Source organism: Rhinatrema bivittatum, chromosome 5, assembly GCF_901001135.1.
Source record: "Rhinatrema bivittatum chromosome 5, aRhiBiv1.1, whole genome shotgun sequence".
NCBI lineage: Eukaryota > Metazoa > Chordata > Amphibia > Gymnophiona > Rhinatrematidae > Rhinatrema > Rhinatrema bivittatum.
This window is the reverse complement of record NC_042619.1, coordinates 64,781,022-64,796,905: the sequence shown is the minus strand read 5'-3', so window position 1 is coordinate 64,796,905 and position 15,884 is coordinate 64,781,022.

Below are 15,884 nucleotides of genomic sequence, written 5' to 3'. Positions count from 1 at the left end.
TCCCCTTTCTTTTTTTTAAATTCTTTCTTTATTATTTTTAAAAAACTGATTACAAGAAATTTCTTGTTCAGGAAAAGAAAAAGAATTTAGGCAAACAATAATACATTTCATAAAGAATTGATATCCTCTCTTTCTATTAGTAGTCCACAATAATCATAGCTGATCTAAGTTTTATACATTATTTTAAGGAAAACATAATTTAATCATCATTTTGGCAATTTTACCAAAGCAGAGATTACAACAATCTATTCCTATTAGAGTAAGCTATACATTATATAGGAATATTTAATCATCTACATCTCCTTATTCAGTGGCATTTTATCGCTTAAGAAAATAGATAGTTGCGAAGGAGAGATAGATAGTTGCGAAGGAGAGAAAAAAACATAGGAAATATCTTTATACTTTATGCAACACTTGCATGGATATTTCAATAAAAACAAACCCCCATCTGTAATACCTTCAATCTTAATAATAAGAATTGACATCTCCTTTTTTGCGTCTGTTTCGACACATCTGGGTATACCCTAACTTTCAAATTGTAAAATTCAACAAGACGATATTTGAAAAACATCCTTAAAACCCAATCCCGGCCGGGTTCTAAAACAAAGGTTACAATTAAAGTTGCTGCTTTCACTAGGTCCGAATCAGATGTTTCCAAAATTTGAGAAATATCCAGACTAGCTGAGATTGTATCCATAACTTGTTTCCCTTCTTGATTTGAATTGGGTACCTCTTGTTTTTTATATGGGAGTATATAATAAGCATTAACTAATGGTGGAACCAATTCTTCAGATATTTTATATACTTCAATAAGGTATTTTTTAAGCATCTCTTTAAGTGTCAAGTGAGGTAGTTTAGGGAAATTAATAAATCTTAAATTTTTCTTTCTGTTTGCATTCTCTAGGCGTTCAATTTTTGTTTGTAAGATCTTATTTTCCAATATTATCGAATCCTGAACCGGTTTCCATTTTACACAATCCGTCTTAATTTTCTCAATTTCTCTTTTTGTATCTGATTTAAATTTCTCCAAATCAGTTACTTTTTCCTGAATTTTATTAACTTTATTTACAACAGGATTCAATTGTGTTGCAATAGAAGATCCCAAATTAGTTATTGCTTCCCAGATTATGTCTAGCGTTACTATATTAGGCTTTTCCAGGACGGGGGGGGGGGGGGGTTTGAATTCATTCAAAAAAGAATGTTCCTGGAGCCGGGAGGAGAGCTTTGCTAATATTGCCTTACCAACCAGGAGCGGATACCGGGGGTGAGTGAGCCTTGCCCCGACGGCTTGATTACATCTCCGCCTGTGTTTCCTGTCTGAGGGGGGCGGTGCCTGAGGAGGCGGGACCCGGCCTCGGACTTAAATTTCCACAGAGCTGCTTCAATCTCGAGCCGGGAGGAGAGCTTTGCTAATATTGCCTTACCAACCAGGAGCGGATACCGGGGGTGAGTGAGCCTTGCCCCGACGGCTTGATTACATCTCCGCCTGTGTTTCCTGTCTGAGGGGGGGCGGTGCCTGAGGAGGCGGGACCCGGCCTCGGACTTAAATTTCCACAGAACTGCGGCGCGCAGCAGAGCCGGCGCGCTGCTAAAGCCGCGCGCGATTAAGGGGCGCGCGGCTAAGCAGGGCTTAGCCGGGCTTTGCCGGGCCTTCGCTGGGATTCGCTGATATACTGGAAGGTTGGGACTTGATAGAAATTGTTAATGTTGATTTTTGTTCTTCCCTCTCTTCCTTGGTTTCATAGAAGTGATAACTATAAGTTTATTTTTTTTCTTTTTTAGTAGAGCATTATTAACTCCAGTACTTTTTAAAATATATTTCCAGACAGAATGCCACACACAAAGAGGAAGGCTAGATTAAGGCCTTCCACTGAGGTGGCATCAATAGAAGCTAAACAGAAAACAGTACTGGAGTGGCTAGATCCCCTAAATTCCCCAATAGGGCAGACCGCTGTAGGAGAGTCACTAGAACGAGGTGCCTCTCCTCAGGTCAGTGAAATATCTTTAAGCCCTGGGGCACCCGTTCCACCATCTCCTCCTGGGAGAAGGGGCCAAGAAGCCCAAGAAAAACCAGGGGTAAATCAGGAAGGCTTAGAAAGCCACTTGGAGATACAAGGAGTAAGCGATAATCAGCTTAACGATTTGCATGGAATAGAATATAAATCAAAAGAGAAAGAACATCTGAGTTTGATACAAAGTCCAACTGAGTTGCCTATTGACTCAAGTACACCTAAAATTACCAATATATCAAAAAATGGTAATCAGAATGTAGAAGTGGTTATAAAATCTAATATTTTACTTCCTAAACCAAATAATATAACAATGGAAAGTCTTTGGAATTGTCTAGTGAAACTGGATTCATCAATAAATAAGTTGACAGAGGTAGTATTGAAAACTTCTAATTCTTCTGTAGTAAATGCGGCTGAGTTAGATAAACAGAAAGAGGTAGTAGATAAAATGGAGAAAAGGATTACTCAGGTAGAAAAAGTTCAATGTGAACAGATTGGTGAGAGTGGAGAAGTAAGTAAAAGGTTAGAAAAACTGGAAAATATGGTTAGATCACTAAATATAAGAGTTAATAATTTTCCAATTATAAGGAAATTAAATCCCATAGAATTATTTAGAAATTATTTACTACAAATATTGAAAATACCAGAGAACTGTTTACCAGTAATAGTAAGAGCGTTTTATCTAGGGAGTAAGAAAAAGGAAACATGACAAGAACTGGAGGAAATGAATAATAAAACATTGGAGAAGGTTAATACATCTTTAGATCTATCAGACTTACTTCAGAAATCACAGGATGAGTTAGATGTAAAGACAAGGGGAACATTGTTGGTCCAGTTAGCTTTTTCAACAGATAAAGATAACATCATGAGGTCTTTTTTCCGGAATAGAACTACTATGTTTTATGGCCAAAAGGTTTGGATTTTTCCTGACCTTATCAAAATTACACAGACCCGTAGGAAGGACTTTCTTCGATATCGAGAGCAAGTATTAGAAAAAGGAGGTAGTTTTAGATTGATATATCCATGTAAATGCAATGTAAAGCTGAATGATTGTAATTATTCTTTTTTAGATCCAGGTGATTTGAAAAACCTTCTTGAAAATTAATGACCGGTATAGAATGTATGAGAGGATCTAAATATGCCTAGTTCTCCTTAAGCACTCGTTCAATTATAAATGGCTACCACTTCTAAATTACCTTATGATATTATTGATTGATGATAGGAAAGTGACTGTGTATGTAACTCAGTTATAATTTCACAGCCTGCTGGACAATCATGTGTTAATGTATTTACTGTTGTTATTATTGAAACAATAAATAAAGAATTAAAAAAAAAAAAAAAAGAATGTTCCTGAGATAGATGATTATCTTCTCCTAATGATAGGTTGGCTATCCCCTCTATAGGGGCAATCCATCTATCTCCTCTAACTTCCTCAGGGTTAACCGACCCTGCTCGTGGGATAATCTCAGCGACTTCCGCCCGATTTCCCGCCGAGAGTGATCCCTGATCCCTAGAGGATGCTGGATTAGCCGGTGGTTCTCTAAAAATCGGGAAGAATGAAATTGATAGGTCTGGTGGAATAGACGATTGTAATCTTTCGTCTTCCACAAGCGACCCCTCCGATTTAATTATTCGTTGTACATGGGAATCCATAGGCCCAGACACGGGAGCAATCGGGAGATTGGCAGGGTCCAGCCTCTCCTTTGCTCTGCTTTTACAAGCAGTATGAGGCATTATATCTAAGTGAACTCTCTTAAATCCCCAGCACTGCTTTGATTGCAGTCTTAGATCAGTCCCACTCCCCAGAGGAGGATCACAAGGAGCAAAATTATGACAAACTTTGGATTTAACACTAAAAATATACCTTATTTTATGCGATGTTCCAATTTTAAGAACAAAGCCACGCGCCGGCGGCATCTGCGTACCACAACTGAGCCGATGTTTAAAGGCTCCAGATACGCCGCCAAATGACGTCAGGAAACTTCCGGGTCGGAACCCTGTCGAGGCTGGGCCAATGGTCTCCTACCTCCGGGAAGCCCCCCAGGATCTCTCTCTCGTAATGTTCTCGCTTGCAAACCTCCCCCATTCCCCTTTCTATTCCCCTTCTTCCTCTCTCCCCCTCCATTGCTATCTTTCAATTCCTCCATCTCCTCTTCTCTTATTCCTCTTTACCCTCTTAGCTACATTGCCCCATCCTTTTGAGCACAGGCTAGAAATGGCAGCATTGGGGATAGTAAAAAAAAAAAAAAAAAAAAGTTTATTTCACTGTTCCTATAGCTGCTTCTCTTATGTTTCTTTTTTTCATGCTAAGGTAGGAATGGGGCAATGAAGGGAGGCCATCGGAGACAGTGAAGCATTGCTGCTGTAAAAGTATAGCATATTTGATCCCCGAGCTCTCTTTTTTTTTCCTCCTCTCGCTCTTTCTCCGTGACCCAAAGCTGACTACCCTATCCCAGGCTAAAGCCCCAGCACTCTCTTCTGTCCTTTTCCAGGTTCAGCACCCCTCCCCCCAGCTCTCAATTTCTGCCTCTGGCCTAGCTCTCTTTGCTTCTCTCCCAGATTCAAACACCCCCAGCTAACTTTCAGCCTACCTTCCAGGTTCCCTCCGTCCTTCTCCCCCAAGCCGACCTGACCTTGCCTTTTCTATCCCTCTCCAGATTCAACCCTTCCCATTTCCCCCTCCTACTCCTCTACCCCAGGTTCCACTATTATTTTAATTATGCTATAGCTATGCTGCCAGTTTTTAATGTGTTAATGTCTAGTTTAATTATTTTATAACGTGTTTCATAATTGTTTATGTAAAATTGTGATGCACTTAGAATGGATATTGCTATAAGTAGAATCCAAAAACTTTAAATACTCCCCTTCCCCCAGTTCTTTCTGCCTTTCCTCCTCCTCCCAGGATAAATTTATCTCCAGCTTTCTTTTCCTCCCAAGCCATCTAGGTTTAACCCCCTCCTTCCAAATTGGTTTCTCCCCTTCCCTGTTTCAACCCTCCGGAATTCTGCAGCTTTCTTCCTCCTTGCCCATCTCAGGCTACTGGACAGTAAAAAACAAAACAAAACAAAAAAACATGCCTGAGAAGGCCAAGGATAGTAACAGCTGCCAGCATCAGGCTCAAAATGGTAGCAGCAAGGGCAGTGAAAAAGAATATTTCACTGTTCCTATCGCTGCTCCTCTTCTTTTGTGTCTTTTTTCCTGCTGAAAGTAGGAATGGGATCATGAGGAGAAGCCATAGGAGACAATGAAGCACCACACTACTGTGAAAGTATGTAATGCTTGATTCCCCAGCTCTGTTTTTGTATCCTTCCCTCTTTTTCCCTGAGCTCTGGATGACTAATAAATTAGCTCTAAATGTTGGAAAAACTGAACTTATATGCCTTATGACAACCCTTCCGTTGCTGTCAGACATTCCAGCTTCCTGCAGTGATCTCATTATTCCTATCTGCAGGAATATGGGCATTCTGAGTGATCCCATCTTTTTATTTATTTATTGTATTTCTATTCCGCTACTTCCACAAGAAGAGTTAAGTGCGGATCACAATAAGAAAATATTTCTAAATCATAGAACTCATCATACAAAAACATTAAAAAACACAAAATCATCAGCATTTTAAAATCACAGATACACTTTCCTGAACAACCAGGCCTCTAAACATTTCCTAAAAAGTTTAATATCTCTTCTCTAAGCCTCCGTGGAAGGGTATTCCATAATTTAGGTCATACATATGTCAGTGCCCTCTCCTGTGTCTTCTGCAACCTAAAATTCTTCAACTCAGGAAAAGCCAACAACTATGCTCCTGAGGATTGTAACATATGTGATGGAGTATACCAAACAAAAGTACTGGCCACCACACAATGATTATTTGAGTATAACAATTTAGTTATGACCTTCTTGTTTTTCTCTATCCTTCCTACTGCCTTTGGTTTAACCCCACCCAGTTCCTTCTCCTTGTTGAAATGTATTTTCCAAGCTTTCAGTTATTATGTGAACCGGTATGATGTCCCCACTAATACCGGTATATAAAAGTTTCTAAATAAATAAATAAAATGAATCACCACTAATATTCTAAATTGAGACCTCCATTTAACTGGAAGCCAATGTAGACATTTCATTACTGGAGAGGTATGCTCACCATATTTCACTCTCATAATCAATCTTGCTGTTGCATGCTATATCAACTGTAAGGCCCTTAATAAAGTACCCAGTAGGCCAACCACTATTATACTACAATAGTCTAAATGGCTTAATACTAAGGCTTGAGCCACAGTTCTAAATAGATCTGCTTTTAACATAAAAAGTAAAGGTCGTAACGTCTTTAACTTAAAAAATGCTGCACTTGCATTATAAACATTAATTGCGAATTTTATAAATCCCCAAGACTCAAATCTGAAATTGTATTGGTAATACTTCACCATCATACTGTATACATGGGGTAGATTTTAAAACCTACGCGCGGGCGTCCCTGTGCTCGCGCTACCCAGCAGGAGGGTCCACCTCCCTGTTGCGCCGAAGGTGGACCCTTGGACCGAGGTGGGGTTGACGCAACCTGTAGGAAGGGTCCTACGGATCCCCACCATCGGCAGGTGGAGTGAGCTGATGGATGGAGGCCGGCTGGCGCTTCACCAATACCAGCCCTCGTTCCCCGCAGGTTGAGCCTTTGGGTACTGGGGCCGGCTGGGCTTAGGTGGGCCTCCGTATGTCGTCATTGATGGAAGGATCAAGGTCAGCCCAGAGGTAGCAACTGAGGAGAGTGGAAGTCTGTACTGGGTGAGGCGGAGACCCAGACGTCAATAGAACCAAAGTCAGGGGGCGCCTGAGCAAGAACAGGCCGAAGCCTGAATAGGCCAAGTCCAGGATGTACACTGAAGAAGCGTCATAGGGCAAGCTGAGTCAGGGCTGGCAGCAATCTGGAAGCGGTGGCAAGCAAGGCTGAGGTCTGGATGAGGAGAGAGTCATGAATGTAGTCAAGCAATGCAGAGGTCTGGGTCTGGAGAGAGACAACGGAGTAGTCAGGCAATGCAGAGGTCTGGGTCTGGAGAGAGGCAACAGAGTAGTCAGGTAATGCAGAGGTCTGGGTCTGGAAGAGGCAACGGAGTAGTCAGGCAAATCAGATGCGCCTATTCAACGAGCATCTAACGTGGAGTTAATGTAATAGCACTCTTCACATGCAAATGCATGTGAATGAGGCTATTAGGCATTCACTCCCGATGCAAAAAGAAAAATGTGCATTAATAGATGTGCACATCGAAAAAAGAAGAAAAAGAAAAGACCATCTCTGCTGCTGCACAAATAGTCCTTGGATCATGCAGTAGTGAAAAGTTTTTCAGTTTCTGGGGGCATTCAGTTATTGATCTATTTACTTCAGAAAAACAACAAAAAAGTCAAGGAGTTCTGCTCCATAATTTGTGGTTTTTTCTACTAGACTGGGACTTTGGTCTACTGTATGCATATCCTCAGATTCCATTAATTGCAAAGACAATTCAAAAACTCATTCAGAACCAGGCAAGGATGATCCTCATTGTTCTGGCTTGTCTATGGCTACTATGATTTCCATATCTTATTTGATTATCAGTTCAGTCTTTAATTCCACTAGGAGATTATCAGACTCTTGTTGTGCAGGAACAGGGCTGGCTTTGTTATTCAAATCTGTCTTTGCTGGCACTCACAGCATGGATGTTGAGTGCACAGTAGTCTTTTCTTTTCTTCTTCTTAAGGGAGTAGAAGATATACTAGTATTGGCCAGGAAGCCTTCTATTAGGAAGTCCTATAATTTCAAATGTAAAAAAACTTTGGTCCTGGTGTCAGTCCAACACTCTGGATCTCTTTTCCTGTAGCCTGAGGGATTTATTCCAGTACTTGTTCTGACTTTTATCTTCAGCTCTGTGCACTTCATTTGTGAAAGTCCATCTTAGCGCTATCACGACATATCACTAGCAGTTGGAGGGAGTTCCAATCTCTGTCCACTCTTTGGTCTCCAAGTTGATGAATGGTCTTTGGTATTCCAAGCTTCCAGTTCGTAAACCTCCAGTATCTTGGCACCTTACTGTGGTTCTGGCACAGTTGCCGTATGGCGGTCACGGAAATCGACACCGGGTTTATTGACGTCGGTTTTCGCGGCCCCAGCGCATCCTTGCTAACGCGCCCCCCTAATTTGAATATTGCATGGTGCGCCCCCCTTTGGGGGGCCATGTGCGCATTAAGAGAGTGGGCGCTGACTGTTCAGCACCTGTTTTCTACGTGCCTTTATTGCATCGGCCCCAGGGTTCTCCGTAGATAGGGTAAATTAGCCATGCTTATTACCTGCTTGCCTCCCTAGAGAGTCAACTAATTTGCTAAAGCTTAAGCTCTGCAAAGGACTGAGGGGCTCATGAGACAGTACGCATGCGGGAACCACTGTGCCTGTTCAGTGAAATGTTTATTGAGCTATAAGAGGTGGGTCTATTAAGCACTGGATGATATCATCCACATGTGATGTCTAACTTAATCTGCAATTTACTGAGAACCCTTTTTAATGTAAGAAAACTTACATAGGAAAACCTGATACTTGCATTTTCTGGCCCTCACTTGTACTTCACCTAATCACAAATCATGGATAATATCTACCTTATAAATGGGCTCTGACCGACAGCCCGCAAGTGCGCAGTAGAGAGCAGCTCTACCGCGCATACATGGGCGGGAGAGCACGTCGGTCAGAGCGGAGCTAAAATGATGCTGGGAGGAGCAGCTGCGGCAGAGGGGCGGCGACGATATCGGGCGGGCCGAGCTACAATAGGTGGGAGGAGCGGCAGCGATATCAGGAGGAAATGCAGCGGCGGGAAGGAGCAGCTGAGGTGCGCGCTGGGGAGGGATCCCCGGAGACCTCCCGTCTCCGTGAGCGGGACACACTGAAGAGCTCAAGAGGGAGAGGGAAGGGGGTGGGGATGAGAGTGAGATATAGGATTGAGAGAGGGTGGGGAGTGACTGAGGGAAGGGGAGGGAGTGGGTGGTAGAATGAGGGGGGAGGTGAGAGTGAGGGAAGGGGAGTGGGAGGGAGAATGAGGGGGGAGGTGAGAGGAGGGAGTATGAGGGGGAGGGGAAGGAGTATGAAGGGGGAGAGAATGAGAGGGGAGGGAGTGGGGGGGAGAATGAGAAGGGAGGGAGTGGGAGGGGAATGAGGGGTGAAGTGAGAGTGAGGGAAGGGGAGGGGAGTGGGAGGGAGAATGAGGGGGAGGTGAGAGTGAGGGAAGGGGAGGGAGAATGAGGGGGGAGGTGAGAGTGAGGGAAGGAGAGGGAGTGGGAGGGAGAATGAGGGGGAGGTGAAAGTGAGGGAAGGGGAGGGAGTGGGAGGGAGAATGAGGGGGGAGGGTGAGAGTGAGGGAAGGGGAGGGAGAATGAGGGGGAGGTGAGAGTGAGGGAAGGAGAGGGAGTGGGAGGGAGAATGAGGGGGAGGTGAAAGTGAAGGAAGGGGAGGGAGTGGGAGGGAGAATGAGGGGGGAGGGAGAATAAGGGGGGAGGGGAGAGTGAGGGGAGGGAGTGGGAGGGAGAATGAGGGGGAGGTGAGGTGAGGGAAGGGGAGGAGAATGAGGGGGAGGTGAGAGTGAGGGATGGGGAGGGAGTGGGAGGGAGAATGAATGGGGAGGTGAGAGTGAGGGGAGGGGGGTGGGAGGGAGAATGAGGGGGAGGTGAGGGAGGGAAGGAGAGGGAGTGGGAGGGAGAATGAGGGGGAGGTGAGAGTGAGGGAAGGGGAGGGAGAATGAGGGGGGGAGGTGAGAGTGAGGGAAGGGGAGGGAGGGGAGGGAGAATGAGGGGGGAGGTGAGAGAGGGGAGGGAGTGGGAGGGAGAATGAGGGGGGAGGTGAGAGCGAGGGAAGGGGAGGGAGAATGAGGGGGGGGAGGGGAGGGGAGGGAGAATGAGGGGGAGGTGAGAGTGAGGGAAGGGGAAGAAGTGGGAGGGAGAATGAGGGGGGAGGGGAGAGAGAGAGGGGAGGGAGTGAGGGGGGAGGGAGAATGAGGGGGGAGGGAGAGCGAGGGAAGGGGAGGGAGAATGAGGGGGAGGGGAGGGGGGGAGGGAGAAGGGGGGGGAGGTGAGAGTGAGGGAAGGGGAGGGAGTGGGAGGGAGAATGAGGGGGGAGGGTGAGATGGGGGAGGGGGGTGAGGGGGGAGGGGAGGGGGAATGGGGGAGGTGAGAGTGAGGGAGGGAGTGGGAGGGGAATGAGGGGGAGGTGAGGGTGAGGGGAGGGGAGGGAGGAATGAGGGGGGAGGTGAGGTGAGAAGGGGAGGAAGGGAGGAGAATGAGGGGGGAGGTGAGAGTGAGGGAAGGGAGAGGAATGAGGGGGGAGGTGAGGGGAGGGAGTGGGAGGGAGAATGAGGGGGAGGTGAGAGTGAGGGAAGGGAGGGGAGGGAGAATGAGGGGGAGGTGAGAGTGAGGGAAGGGGAAGAAGTGGGAGGGAGAATGAGGGGGGAGGTGAGAGTGAGGGAAGGGGAGGGAGAATGAGGGGGAGGTGAGAGTAAGGGAAGGGAGTTTGAGTGGAGGCAGGGGAGGGAAGGCGGGGGTGAGTGACCAAGGGGGAGGAGGATAAGTGACTGAGGTGAATGAGCGAGGGAGGGAAGGCGGGGGTGAGGGAAAGAAGTGTAGATGGGTGCAGTGTCCGAAAACGGATCGAAAAAAAATGTAATGTAGCCCGTTGTTACGGGCTTAACGGCTTGTGTTTCTATATAATGTCACCATTTGTGAAACAGAGTACTGGTTGGATGCAAAGAGTTTTGTATTAATCCGTGCAAATTCTTGCTGTGAAAATACAAACAGATTATTTTACACCCTTGAAATCAGTTTGAACTTACAAAGCATATTTTCCTTGTTACAACTACTTTCCTAATTATTTCGCCATCATTACAATTTCTTCCCATTTATGGGAAGCTTCACAGTGGGGTCAATAGAATAGGTCACTGTTGCTGGAAGCTGCTTGCATTCTGTCACCCTCTACATGGTGAGTGTGGCTACAGTTCTCATGGCCTTAGACAGAGAGGCCATGAAAGGGCTTTTTCAAACTCATTTACTGTTTCATTTCTTTATATCTATAGCAGCCGAGAGATCAGCTTCTTTTGCAATAGTTTTCACCCTGGTGCCAGAAATATTCTGCAAGACAAGTTAACTTTTCAGAAATTGAGCATGTTTTACAGCTTTATTTCTGCTCCTACCAGATTTTCAAACCCAGTCTGTTACACTTTCCAGAAAGGCTATTGCTGAATAAAATGGGGCCTCAAGCAAGGGCTGCTTTTGGTGCCTGCCTTCCCTTTGGGACTTGCAGACAGACTCAGAAGGGGGCTCTGGCATCCCCTCTGGCTTGCTGGTCAGTGGTTGCCCTGCTTTTTCCAGTCTGTTGCTACACTATGGGTGTTAAAGAGGGATCGGTGGTATGTAAAAGAGGGGTTGAGAGAAGGGTGAGCATGTGTGTGTATATGTTGGCACTGGGATGGGGATATGAAAGAAAAGACACCTGAGAGGTGGACAGGAAGGAAAATAATGGATTAGGGTCAGGGTCATGGGGATCCCCCCCCTCCTCTCCCTATCCCTAAAATCTCTTCCCCCACACCAATAGCTGAGATCCCCCCTACCCATAAGACTCCCCCAAGAACAAATTGCACAAATATATGAACACAATTTTAAAATACTTTATTTTTATTATGCAAAATAAGTTTATGCAAAATTTGCCACCAAAATTGAGATTGACTTTCTGAAACTTTATTGCAGAATTTTCTAACTCTTGCCATAGAATCTGCATCTGAGCCGCAAGAAACTAGGGGCTGTGATAATAGGGTACAAGTTTCAAAACTCAGCGGGTGCATTGTATCTGTGGACCTTGCACATAATTTTCAAAGGTAAAGTATGTACATAGTTTGCCTTTGAAAACTGCCCTTTGCTCTGCTTTCTTTTTGGGTGCGATTTCAAAGGAAAATGCCCTCATACGTCACTGGTCATACCTAGACCACAGCCCTTCCCAAAGGCAAAGAATGTGTGACATGCCTGCAAAACATAAATCTGATTTGGCAGCCAAAACACTAAAGATATGCGGTTACCAGCATGGGGCTCCCTTAAAGGAGAATAGAAAGTGAAAGAGTTTGGAGTGGAGTTTTGTCTGGGGACTGGAGATTTCAGTTTCATTTACTGTAATTGACCTTCATGATCAGCAGCTCATTATTCACATTTTCACTAATCTGTAAGCATGGACTTTTTATTTTTGCTGTTATCATAGAACACAATGCTGTACAGCTGCTACTTCATATTTTTCATGTGATGGTTTTCAGATGATTGTTAACATTTTGCTAACCTTTTCTTGTAAATGTTTAGTAAAAATGGTGATTAGTTATGTATTTGTACTTTGTTTTATTTGCTTGTATTATGCATGCAAATTGTAACTTGCCTAGAGTGGGTTAATACATTTTGTAAATAAAGTATGTTTTTAACTTTCCCAGCTGCATTACTTTATAGACACTAAAAGGTGGATTTTTTAAACACGCGCGCACACATGGACGCGGCGATTTTATAACGTGCGTCGGCCTGCACACGTTATAAAATATGATCCCTGCACGCATGTGCAGGCAGGTGGTGTCTCGCATGTGCAAGGGGGGAATTAAAAAAAAAAGAATACGCACGGCGACGCGATCGGGCCTACACCAGTTCCCTCCCAGTCTGTGCCAATTAAGGAGTGGACTGGGAGGGAACTTTCCTATCCCCCTTCCTACTCTGCCTCCCTTTTCCCCCTCTTCCCCGACCCCTATCACCCTTTTCCTATCCTTTTTTTTTTATTATTTCGGAACTTACTTCATCTGAATAGATGAAGTAAGTTCTACATGCCGGCCGGCTGCCAGCGTGCGCTTCCCCAGGACAGGGCCTAATGGCCGCTGTTCCGGTCGGCGCCCCGCCCCCACCCCTTTCAAGGAACCAGTCAATTCCGCGTGTACCGGGGGATACGTGATTGGCCGGGCCATTTTTAAAATGCCCTCGGTGTGTGCGCATGGCTCGGCCACGTGCATATCCCCCCCGGGTTTTTGTGTGCGCCGGGCTTTTAAAATTTGGGCTTAAGGGCTGAATTTTAAAATCATTTACATTCATAAAAGCTGGTTTTATGTACATAAATGGCTGAATTAAAATGGTCCTGGTTTCAAATTTGCAAAAAAAGAAAGTGCATTAGCCCAGTGGTTCCCAAACCTGTTCTGGAGGATTCCCAGCCAGTCAGATTTTCAGGATATCCACAATGAATATGCATGGGCTAGGGGTGTGCATTCGTTTTGAACTTAAATGTAAAACACAACTTTTTTTTTTTTTTTAACTTAAAAAAGTGATGAGGCGAAAACGATCGGATTTCCAACTTATTCAACATAGCTATGTTGAATAAGTTGGAAATCGCGATTGTTGATCCTAAATAAAAATTTAAACCCCTCACCCTCCTTAATCCCCCCCCCAAGACTTACCAAAACTCCCTGGTGGTACAGCAGGGAGTCAGGACGCCATTTCTGAACTCCTTTGCGAGGAGCACGTGACGTTGGCGTCACGTCGGAGTGACGCGGCGTCACGTGATTCCCCGCGCGATCGCTCTGGGACCCTCGTTGCACCCAAAAGGAACTTTTGGCCAGCTTGGGGGGGCCTCCTGACCCCCCCAAGCTGGCCAAAAGTTCCTCCGGGACCCTCGTTGCACCCAAAAGTTCCTTTTGGGTGCAACGAGGGTCCTGGAGCGATCGCGCGGGGAATCACGTGACGCCGACGTCACGTGCTCCTCGCAAAGGAGTTCAGAAATGGCGTCCTGACTCCCTGCTGTACCACCAGGGAGTTTTGGTAAGTCTTGGGGGGGGGATTAAGGAGGGTGAGGGGTTTAAATTTTTATTTGCACGTATGGACATAGACTCAACTTATGGAATTCTCCATATGTCCATATTGACCGCAAATGGGCCCCCGTTTCGACTTATGGACTTATGAACATAAACTTTTGCTCTGCACATCCCTAGCATGGGCTAAGTTTGCAAGCAAAGAACGTGTGATATTCCTGCAAAACAAAAATCTGATTTGGCAGCCAAACCGCTAAAGATATGCGGTTACCAGCATCGGGTTGCCTTAAAAGGAGAAAAGAAAGTGAAAGAGTTTGGAGTGGAGTTTTGTCTGTGGTCTGAAGATTTCAGTTTCATTTACTGTAATTGACCTTCATGATCAGCAGCTTCAAGATCAGCATGCTTGCAAATTTATCTCATGCATATTGTGATGCAGTACGACCTGGCCCGGGGCAGAAACAGCTGAGACACAGCCGAGCAGAAGCTAGTGGTACCAAACTTAGCCACCGGAGGGCGCTGAGGAAGGTAGCAAAGACTACACTTCCCAGGTTCCCCGAACCAACACCTGACCCCTGGCTGGAGCCTGAGCAGGAACAGGTGGAGGAAATTGGGACTGATCCCTATGACTCAGCAGAATCTATGGAGGCTGAGGAAGAGGGCGTGCCCCCATGGTGGACCTGGCCACAAAAGCCCGGCTCCTCAGAGTCTCTGGAGGAGGAGATGGAGGTAAGCTGGGGAGAGGAAAGCTCCAGCTGTTCCTCTATGGAGGTGGAATAACCAGGAGGTTGGGGGATGGTAAATCCTGTATTGCTGTATGGATGTATGAGACAGGCGGGAAGGGAATTGTGTTTTAAATGCTGTGTACCCTGGGGCTTGTAAGGACAACCCCGCATTAATATAAGGCTGCAGCCGCTGAGCTACAGCACCACATTAAACTCCTTATTGATTAAGATCCTTTTTCTGTGTACTGCTTGGGAGTGCCAGGACTGGGCCTGGCACTCTGACTAGAGGCTGTGAGGAGTCCATAGCAGCGCTATGCCTGAGCTGTGCAAGGGGACAAGACGTGTCATAGGAGCGAAGCCAGAGGCCTGAAGCCCAGCAAAGCCCCACAGCATGCTGAGCGGAGGGACCTGATCGTGACAATATTCATTGTGGATATCCTGAAAACCTGAGTGGCTGGGGTGTCCTCCAGGACAGGTTTGAGAACCTCAGCATTAGCCAGTTACACGTATACATAGAAACATAGAAATGACGGCAGAAAAAGACCAAACGACCCATCCAGTCTGCCCAGCAAGCTCCCACACTTATTTTCCCATACTTATCTGTTTCACCGACCACTAAGTTCAGGGCCCTTGTTGGTAACTGTTTGATTCAAATTTCCTGCCATCTCCTGCCGTTGCTGCAGAGAGTAATGTTGGAGTTGCATCAAAGGAAAATCATAAGGCTTAATGGTTAAGGGTAGTAACCGCCGCATCAAGCAAGTTACCCCGATGCTTGTTTACCCAGACTGCATAGATCAATGCCTTATTGGATGTTGTCTGAATGTAAATCCTCTTTTCCACATTTCCCCTGCTGTTGAAGCAGAGAGCAATACTGTATAAAAATTCAAAGTGAATTATCAGGCTTAATTGGTTTAGGGTAGTAACCACCGCAATAAGCAAGCTACCCCCTCATAAGAACATAAGAAAATGCCATACTGGGTCAGACCAAGGGTCCATCAAGCCCAGCATCCTGTTTCCAACAGTGGCCAATCCAGGCCATAAGAACCTGGCAAGTACCCAAAAACTAAGTCTATTCCATGTTACCATTGCTAATGGCAGTGGCTATTCTCTAAGTGAACTTAATAGCAGGTAATGGACTTCTCCTCCAAGAACTTATCCAATCCTTTTTTAAACACAGCTATACTAACTGCACTAACCACATCCTCTGGCAACAAATTCCAGAGTTTAATTGTGCGTTGAGTAAAAAAGAACTTTCTCCGATTAGTTTTAAATGTGCCCCATGCTAATTTCATGGAGTGCCCCCCTAGTCTTTCTACTATCCGAAAGAGTAAATAACCGATTCACTTCT